The sequence below is a fragment of the Macaca mulatta genome, chromosome 7, assembly GCF_049350105.2.
Source record: "Macaca mulatta isolate MMU2019108-1 chromosome 7, T2T-MMU8v2.0, whole genome shotgun sequence".
Taxonomy (NCBI): Eukaryota; Metazoa; Chordata; class Mammalia; order Primates; family Cercopithecidae; genus Macaca; species Macaca mulatta.
In genome coordinates this window covers 37,190,683-37,200,788 of record NC_133412.1, presented here as the reverse complement: position 1 = coordinate 37,200,788, position 10,106 = coordinate 37,190,683, and the positions used below count along the sequence as shown (strand labels likewise).

The 10,106-nt window shown below is 41.7% G+C and overlaps 1 pseudogene; it reads left to right on the top strand.

Moving 5' to 3' along the window:
• Nucleotides 1–5,368: 5,368 nt before the first annotated feature.
• On the top strand, nucleotides 5,369–7,379 carry LOC704507 (ATP-dependent RNA helicase DDX18 pseudogene; annotated as a pseudogene).
• Nucleotides 7,380–10,106: the final 2,727 nt, after the last annotated feature.

Below are 10,106 nucleotides of genomic sequence, written 5' to 3'. Positions count from 1 at the left end.
CATGGTTTATCAGGAAAGTAGCTCAAGGGTAGGCCTTCATAGATACTGTGCAGCACCTTAATCAGGAAATCCAAAGGGCTGCTGGTGGGGAGGGGGGAGGGAAGGACATTTGGATCACGGGAGAATTTCTTCCCCTGGGTCTCCTGATTCAGAAACATTAAAAAATCTAATGCAGCTTTATTCTCCATCCTCCTTTAAGCTCTAAATGTCTGTCTTTTGGGCATGGACTGTAATAGACTAGGGCTTTAGGACCAGTTTCTCTGAGAATCAGCCGGTGTTCAAGAAGGGCCCTTGACACCATTCTGACTTAATGCTAGACACATCTGCAGCTACTTGGACAAAATTGACATTGTCTGGAGTGCAAAGCAATTGCCTAGCACAGCATTAGGGAGCATTTACTCTTGAGCCGTGCTACCAGACAGCAAATCTTGACCTTTAGGAGTTCAGAGATTAGATTTCGTTGTTGCAGGCGTTGAAGATATTGTTAGGAATTTGTTGCTATTCAAAGCAGATTTCAGGGGTTACCTATGGGTTTAATTCATCACATCAATCATTTCTGGAAGGTTCTTTTAAAGCCAAGATAGCTTCAAATAAAAACTAGGATTACTTTTACATTGATTGTCAGTAGTTGGTGAGGAGCAAAGGGGGAATACGCTTGTGATGCTGTTAAAGTTTTCGTATTTGTTCCTTTGCTAGCAGGCATTCTGTGGTATTGGGGAGAAAGGCGTGTTTCTCCAATAGGCATTCAAAGCAGTTGCTGCAGGAACAGGCAGGAAATGAGAATAAGGATTTGACTACTCTCTGGTGTAGATCTCTCAAGCCCTTTAACACATTCAGTGCACAGATCTCCTGCGGGTTATCTCAAAGTGCATCGTTTAAAACAAGACCTGTTTAAGCCAGTAGGGGTTAAATAGGGCTTATTTTGTTGAGCCAGGCTGCATAGGTACCCAATCTCACCCTCTGTTTGTGTATGGGTGTGTATCTGTGTGTACATATATAAAATGTGCGTGTGTGTGTGTGTGCACACACGTGTGTATAGATAAATTATTTTATCTGGAGGTCAGTTTCCCAGTCCTCTTGATCCCAAGGGTGTACAGAAAACATTTCTGAGGGTCTCTGAAAAGGAAGTGCTGTACAGTGGCTGGACTTCAGCCACATGATTCTTTTAGAAGACTTTCACAATGATCTTTATTGATTTTTATTTACCATGCAATTGCTATTAAGCATTTTTACTCAGTTCCCCAGTCCATAGTCAATCAAATACCTTGAGACCTTATCTTCATTGTATCTTTTCACCTCTCCAAATTTGCTTCTTATTGCTCAAAAAGGGAGTTTGTACTAGATATTCCTATAGCACTGATTTTATTGCAGCTAGAAGGTGAGAGGAGCACTTTTCAAGGTAGATGCAATAGCAACAAAAGAAACAACTAGAACCTGGGAAGGGAGGGGTTACATACTCTAGCACAGGTAGGGAGCTGCCACCCTATGGCATAATAATGGAGAGCTGAAACACCAGTGAATGGTTACCTGCAAGTCAGCATATATAGCTTAAAAAGTCAGGATAATGGGTAATTATTGTAAAGTATATTTTAGAAATATTTTTCTCTAGAATTGTCAGCATTTAAAGTTTCATTGCTGGAAAGAGGACGCTTCATTATCAAGCATAGCTCCACAGCAGGTTGTTGCTTGATGCTGCTGAATATATGAGTCTCGCTCTGTTGCCCAGGCTGGAGTGCAATGGCACGATCTCGGCTCACTGCAATCTCCACCTCCCAGGTTCAAGCAATTCTCCTGTCTCAGTCTCCTGAGTGGCTGGGACTACAGCTGCCTGCCACCACACCCTGCTAATTTTTGTATTTTTATTCGAGACAGGTTTTACGATTTTGGTCAGGCTGGTCTCAAACTCCTGACCTCAGGTGATCCACCCAGCTTGCCCTCCCAAAATGCTGGGATTACAGGCATAAGGCACCATGCCCAGCTGAGATGCTTTCATGGGAGGTGCATACTAGGTGATGCAATGCACTTTGTTGCTGATACTTCAACATTGTACCTGTGCAGCACTCTGTAGAACTTCAATGAGGCAATGAAAAAGAACCCAATTATCTTCCATTCCAGTGAAAGATGCAATTTCCAGGGTATTCTCCCTGTCATTTGCAGAAGACTTCCTATATGCCAGGCATAACACCTCATGAGGTAGGCCTTATTGCCTATTGGGCAGAGAAGAAAACCAAGATTCACAAAGTTAAGTAAGTTGCCTAAGGATACATAACCACCAAGGCACATAGCTGGGATTCAAACTCAGCTCTGTCTCATTTAAAGGTTTTTGCTGGCATCACCAAACCAAGCATGGCTCCCACATGGCTGAGTAAACTGAGATACATGCAGCTAACTGGCCTTGAACAAGTTGCAGAGGATAGCCAGAGCAAGTATTTTATTCTCAGTCCACTTGCCTTCTTCTAAACTCCACTTCCATCACTCTATGTAGATTGCATCTATATTAATAGCCACCGTGAATTCATAATTTGCCAAGTGTAAATACATATGCATGCACAAATATGTGCATTGTAAAGAATGATTACTAATCGCCTTTGCTCCCATGGAAATCTATCCATATGTGCATTATAAATGTGACTGAGAATTTCTACCAGCCTTCAAAATCAGCCCTGTGTAGAGTTGTTGACGCTGCCTATCTACGAACTGTCTGCAGATAGTGATTTCCAGGGGAGTGATTTACTTCCCAGCAGACACTGAGATAGGGCTGGATCTCTTAGAATTCATGGGTAAGAATGTTGTTTATTTACAAGACATGCAGCCGCTAGAGAGTGGATAAACCGAAAGAAGGTAATTGGGCTGAGCACAAAGCTCTGGATATGAGAAATGAGTGAATGAGCTGATGTGGACTTCTTTGAACTTATTTATGTTAAAAATATTTTTATTAAAAAGGCAATACATCTTTATTGTAGAAAATTGAAAAAAATACCAACAAGCAGAAAGAAATAACATTCGCTCACAGTTCTATTGACCAGAGATAGCAAAAGCAAACAGGTTGGGATATATCCTTCCCCATGTAAGCCTATGTTGTTTGCAAAAGGATTATAATGTATATTCTGTTTTGTGACCAGCTTATTTCACTTAAAAATATTGGGATGACCTTTCCCTGTCATTAAATATTCCACAACATCATTTTCTATAGCTGCGTGGTAACTTACTGAATGGATGTATCATTACTTACATTTATTTAGTTTAATAACTTACCCAATGTGTTTCTGTCCACACAAGATGAATGGAAGTCTTTCAATACTACTACCCAAAACAGTGTTCCCAGGTCCTGTCCTCCCTCTTCATGACTAAACGGTAAATGAAAGCCTCAGACGACGTCTTTTCAAACCCTCACAGCAGGCCAGGCTCATGGACTGTGTGAGATAATGTTTGAGCATGTTCAGAGAACCCCTGAAATAAGCCTGGGACTGTGGTAATTCCCTTTCCTTCCACTCATGGAATAATCATCGCTTGTGTTTCAAAGCCTCTGTGGTTCTAGAGTACTTCCTCCTCTAGTTCAGTAATTACCACTGGGCGCTGTGGTCATTGTAATCCTCCTTCCAGAAGGGAGATGACTGAGTCTCAAGAAGCTGCAGTAACTTAGCGAAGATCACCCCATTGGTGAATCTCAAAACTACACCTGAACCCAGACTTGTAGATTCCAAGTTCACTGGAATTTGTCCTCCAATGTGATGCTGTGTGAAATGGGGAGAAAGAGGAAAGAACAAAACAAAAAAGAAGAAAGAGAAAGAAAGAGAGAGAGAGAGAAGGAGGGAAGGAAGGAAGGAAGGAAGGAAGGAAGGAAGGAAGGAAGGAAGGAAGGAAGGAAGGAAGGAAAAAGCAAAAGAAGAAAGGAAGGAAGGAAGAGAGGAGAGAGAGAGGGAAGGAAGGAAGGAAGGAAGCAAGGAGGGAGAGAGGGAAGGAAGGAAGGAAGCAAGGAGGGAGGAAGGGAGGGAGGGAAGGAAGGAAGGAAGGGAGGAAGGGAGGAAGGGAAGGAAAATGATAGGTATTTGTGGCTCTGGTAGTCAGAGGGGCAGGCACAGAGGGCAGGAGGTGTTCCCAGTCCATCCTGTACAGACCTATCTGTCTTCCTCCTAAAAAGACTCTCCTCTCAGAAGCCGAGGAACACAGACGAGCAGCTTTTTCAGGTACACACTTCAGAATCATAGATCTCAAAAGACAAAGCTATTTCTCTCCCACTTTTGCAGCCACCAGATAATCAACTGCATGTACCATCTGCATGTATTGGTGGCTATCTCCCCTCACCTCACACTGCTGTCCTCACCCTGCAGGGAGAAGTGCTCATCGCGGGGAGACACCTGGATCCATCCTCACTCCTGGAGGGCTGGCCTGAATAAGAGTAATTCCCCCAGAGCTCTGGGGCCTCCTGGAGCCAGGCACACAGCCAATGGGCAAAACCTTCAAGGACAGTGATTTTCACTCAGCCCCTTGGTGGGCAGTGGGATCTTAGACTTAGTGAAGGAACACAGACCTTGGAGTTTCTCTGCGTTTGTATCTTATTCTAACGCTTACTAACTGTGTGCCTTGTGGAAGCCACAGGATGTTTCTGACTCCCAGTTTTCTTGTCCACAGAAAGGAGGGGAAGATTGAGCTAAGTAGTTGTAAGGATATGCAATAATATCAATAAAGTATATGTATATGCATTAAATGCCTGGCATCTATCAGGAACCCTATAAATGTTAGCATTCCCATTCTGGAGGTTACATTAGAGAATGTATTAAAACTACGGATAGCTGTTCTCTTCATCTTAAGGGCCTCGTCTGAATCTGAGAGCCTATGATTTGGGGAGTTTATGTGTGTGTGTGTGGCGGGGCATGATGATAAGGTAAACAAAGCTCAAAGGAAAAAGCTGATACTTTGAATAATAGAACTCTATGTAAATGCCTTTGGCATGTGAATGGAGTAGGCTGCTTTTCTCTAAAGCAGCAGCCACAGCTTGGCTGGGGAGTCCTCAACAGTCCCTCTAGAGTTTCATCAGTGTCTCCAAGACAACCCAGATAAATAGAAGTGAAAGCACAAATTATTTGTTTGCTGTGGAGATTTGTCAAGTCCCCTACCTGCGCCCAGCCTAGTCTCTGAGCACTTCTCATGTAGAAAATTAAGATCTGTTTTGCCCTATAACTTAGTGAACTTGGTCAGGATGATGGGAACATCCTGAAAATAAAAATGCACACTCGGTTCTAGTGTTGCCGTTGGTTAGTGACTCCCTGAATGAGAGTGAGGAATTAAGAAGCTGTGTGCAATGTCAGCCCCTAGAGCTGAGTAGCCGTACTGTGTGGCACTGCGGTCTAGGCAATTCATGGACAGCATGTCTCACCTGCAGATGAAACTCCTGGGCAAGAAGATCGAGAAGTGAAACCTCAAAATGCACACCAGAACCTAAAGTTGCCAGGGGCCTCAAATCTGACCCTATCAGAAACTCAAAATGGAGATGTGTCTCAAGAAACAATGGGAGGTGGAAAGGTTAAAAAAATCAAAACATTCTGTGAATGTGGGGTTATCAGAAGCTCAAGATGGAGCTGTGTCTCAAGAAACAGTGGAAAATGTACAAGTTCAAAAATCTCCCCAGAAATCCACTGTATTAACAAATGGAGAGACAGCAATGCAGTCTCCCAATTCAGAATCAAAAAAGAAAAAGAAGAAGAAAAAGAGAAAAATGGTGAATGATGCTGGGCCTGATACAAAAAAAAGGCAAAAACTGAAAACAAAGGGGAATCTAAAGAAGAAAGTGTCGAGACTGCCAAAGAAACAGAAAATAATGTGGAGAAGCCAGATAATGAGGAAGATGACAGTGAGGTGCCCAGCCTGCCCCTGGGACGGACAGGAGCTTTTGAGGATACTTCATTTGCTTCTCTATCTAATCTGGTCAATGAAAACACTTTGAAGGCAATAAAAGAAATGGACTTTACGAACATGACTGAAATTCAACATAAAAGTATCAGACTGGAAGGCAGGGATCTTCTAGCAGCTGCAAAAACAGGCAGTGGTAAACCTTGGCTTTTCTCATCCCTGCAGTTGAACTCATTGTTAAGTTAAAGTTCATGCCCACGAATAAAATGGGGGTCCTTATTCTCTCACCTACTAGAGAACTAGCCATGCAAACTTTTGGTGTTTGTAGGGAGCTAATGACTCACCACGTGCGTACCAGTGGGTTGATAACGAGTGGCAGTAACAGATCTGCTGAAGCACAGAAACTTGCTAATGGAATCAACATCATTGTAGCCACACCAAGCCATCTGCTTGACCATATGCAGAATACACCAGGGTTTATGTATAAAAACCTACAGTGTCTGGTTATTGATGAAGCTGATCAAATCTTGGATGCTGGGTTTGAAGAGGGATTAAAGCAAATTATTAAACTTTTGCCAACACGCAGACAGGCTATGCTCTTCTCTGCCACCCAAACTCAAAAAGTTGAAGACCTAGCAAGGATTTCTCTGAAAAAAGGAGCCATTGTATGTTGGTGTTGATGATGATAAGGCTAATGCAATAGTGGATGATCTTGAGCAGGGATACGGTGTTTGTCCCTCTGAAAAAAGATTCTTTCTGCCCTTTACAGTCCTTAAGAAGAACTGAAAGAAGGCGGTTATGGTCTTCTTTTCATCTTGTATGTCTGTGAAATACCACTATGAGTTGCTAAACTACAAGGATTTGCTCACCTTGGCCATTCATGGAAAGCAAAACCAAAGTAAGTGTACAACTACATTCTTCCAGTTCTGCAACGCAGATTCAGGAACACTTTACTGTGTACGGATGTGGCAGCAAGAGGACTGGACATTCCTGAAGTTGACTGGATTGTTCGGCATGACCCTCTGGATGACCTTAAGGAATATATTCATCGTGTAAGCAGAACAGTCAGAGGTCTAAATGAGACAGGGCATGCCTTGCTCATTTTGTGACCAGAAGAAATGGGGTTCCTTCACTACTTGAAACAATCCAAGGTTCCATTAAGTGAATTTGACTTTTCCTGGTCTAAAATTTCTGACATTCAGTCTCAGCTTGAGAAATTGATTGAAAAGAACTACTTTCTTCGTAAGTCAGCCCAGGAAGCATATAAGTCATACACACGAGCCTATAATTTCCATTCTCTGAAACAGATCTTTAATGTTAGTAACTTAAATTTGCCTCAAGTTGCTCTGTCATTTGGTTTCGAGGTGCCTCCCTTTGTTGATCTGAAGATCAACAGCAATGAAGGCAAGCAGAAAAAGTGAGGAGGCAGTGGTGAATTTGGCGACCAGAAAACCAAGAAAGTTTAGAAGTACAAAATCTTTATACACATAAGCAAGAAATCATCTGACAGCAGACAACTCTCTCACTGAAGACACGTCTTTCTTTCATCTTGAATAACTTCACCCTAAAATGAATTTTCCCCCTTGAATTTATACAAGATTTGTATAAATTGACTTGGGTTGCAAGTACTGAGCACTGTTACTTCTATCAAGTCTCTTTTTTATTTTTGGGATATAAAACAGGCTTTAAATTTATTGGTCGCCCAAGGGCAAAGCAAGAAATCTCTAGTCTTTCTTGTGATTATATAATATTTTAAATTTCCCCATGTACACACAAATGTATGTTATTGTTTTAATATAATTCTTTTTGTACCTTTCCTTCTTGCTATGTGAAGATTTTTGTGGCATGTGTGCTGTGTCAACTCCTGTAAAAGGTGACCTAGTGTATCGGGCAGCTGGTGGTAATGCAGAAAGGAGTCTAAGGTTTTTTTTTGTTTTTAGTTGTTTCGTGAACCTTGACAGTATCTCATGACTCCTCCTGAAAATGCTGCAGTATAAAAGAGCAAAAAGATTTGGGAAATACCTAAGAAGCACCTTAGGATTAGGGAGGCATTGCTTTTATAGATTTTTTATTTTAAAGCAATCAGCCTTTCTCAGGTGTTTTGCATAAAGTGTCACTAGCTGTCACAACATTTGACAGGTAGGGTGTAGGAAAAGGGTAAAACTGAGATGGTTGAGCCTCATTTCCATCAATAGAGGTGCAATACACTGCATTTCTTCGTTTGGTACCATAGCAAAGACTTTTAAAAAACAGAAAGGATGGTGATGCTCCTCATTCGGAATTGTTTATTTTAAGGTGGTTTGGATTTTGGTAAGCCTTTTCAATCTACCGAGTACTTAGAAGACAAGGCTGCCAACTACATTGAACTTGAAGCCAAGCCATCAGACAGTGCCCAGCACATATTAATGTTAGCTTCTTTTTGAGAAAAATTACCTCTTCTAGGCCCTGAAGCAAAAAATGCATTTGCTATGAAGATTGAAAATGAACAAAATTAGAAAACACCACCGAAATCAGTGATTTAGTCAGGTGGGTTTTTTTTGTTGTTGTTGTAGGAGCACTTGACTTCTAGTGTGTTTTGTGTAGTACGTAACTACAAAATAGTACATTTTGTAGCAATTCAAAACCAAAGTTACTAGCATCATTTTGCTCTTGTGCTGGTTAATCATAAGATCCCATCAAACATAAGTGCACTGAGAACATTAAATGTAGAGGGAACTGTTTGGTAAAGAACATTCCAGTAGGAAAAGAAAAGAACAATCTTCATTTCTGGGCTTGACCGTCATCACCCTGGCTGAACCTGTATTGGGTTTCCAACCTTGACTGCTGGGCTCCTGGCTTGGTTTCTTGGATTCCTAATTCCTGGTGTGTGATAACTCTCTCCAGGATCATGTTTTCCTTTTTTATCTCAGAAATAATGTTTCTAAAAATATGAAAAGGGAAGAATATTTAATTACTCAGCAAAAGTAAATACTACTGGTATTTTGTACCTAATCTAATTTTTATATGCATGTTCATGGTCTTTATTTATTTATTTTTTTAATCAAAAATGAAGTAATCTTCTATCTACTACTTGTAACCAGCTAGTTTCACAACATGTAAATTTCCTGTGTCATTAAATAATTACATATAAGAAAGAAGCTATGTTCATTTTTTAGGACGAGGGCATACCGTTCCATTCATCCCCATGGTCAGCTTGCCTTCTGCAGCTACTGCTGCCGGATATCAACATAACAAAGAGAAACAGATGCTTCGAAGAACCCATATCACTTGGAGGACAGCCCAAGGAAAAGCACCCTTCCTGTGAACTATTTTTTGATCCTAGAGCAAGGGTTGGCAATCTGCAAAACAGTAAACTATCAAACTGTTTTTATTTGACATTTAATTTGTTTGTCCTGTCGTATATCTGATTAATCCACATGTGTTTTTTGAGCAGCTCATTGGGGTCTGGAGAGATAACATTGACAAAGTCTCCACCCTCAAGGAGTTTGGAGTCTAGTGGAATAGGACTCCTCTGAAATTCAGGGATGTACATTATGGTCCACCTGGCCATGGTGGGCTGTCACATCACTGTCACTAGACTGTGGTCACATCACTTATCACCACATTTTCTTTTTTGTTGTTTTTGAGACAGAGTCTCGCTCTGTTGTCCAGGCTGGAGTGCAGTGGCACGATCTCGGCTCACTGCAAGCTCCGCCTCCTGGGTTCATGCCATTCTCCTGCCTCAGCCTCCCAAGTAGCTGGGACTACAGGCACCCACCACCATGCCTGGCTAATTTTTTGTATTTTTAGTAGAGATGGGGTTTCACCATGTTAGCCAGGATGGTCTCAATCTCCTGACCTCATGATGCTCCCGCCTCGGCCTCCCGAAGTGCTGGGATTACAGATGTGAGCCACCACACCCGGCTGTCACACTTTCTTGAGCATGGTGACAAGTATCCTGGACTCCTGTTGGGCCAGGGTCCCACAGGGGAGATGGAAGGATGGGGCCACTCACAGAGTGCATCAGAGAGTTTAAAGGGCAGGTGGTAAATCATCTGCAAGATTCATAAACTTCTGCAAAGTCAGTTTGAAGTAAATAAATAGAAAAACCAAGTAAATGAAACAGAACTTATTAATGAATCGAACCTGAACATTTTCTTTTTCTGCTGCCTGTGCTCTTGTGCTAGTATTTAACGGTGCACTATCTATCTGTCATCCTATGTTTAAAAAGTTTGGTTCTTTCCTCTTTGTCCATCTCTTCCTGAACAGTATTTCCA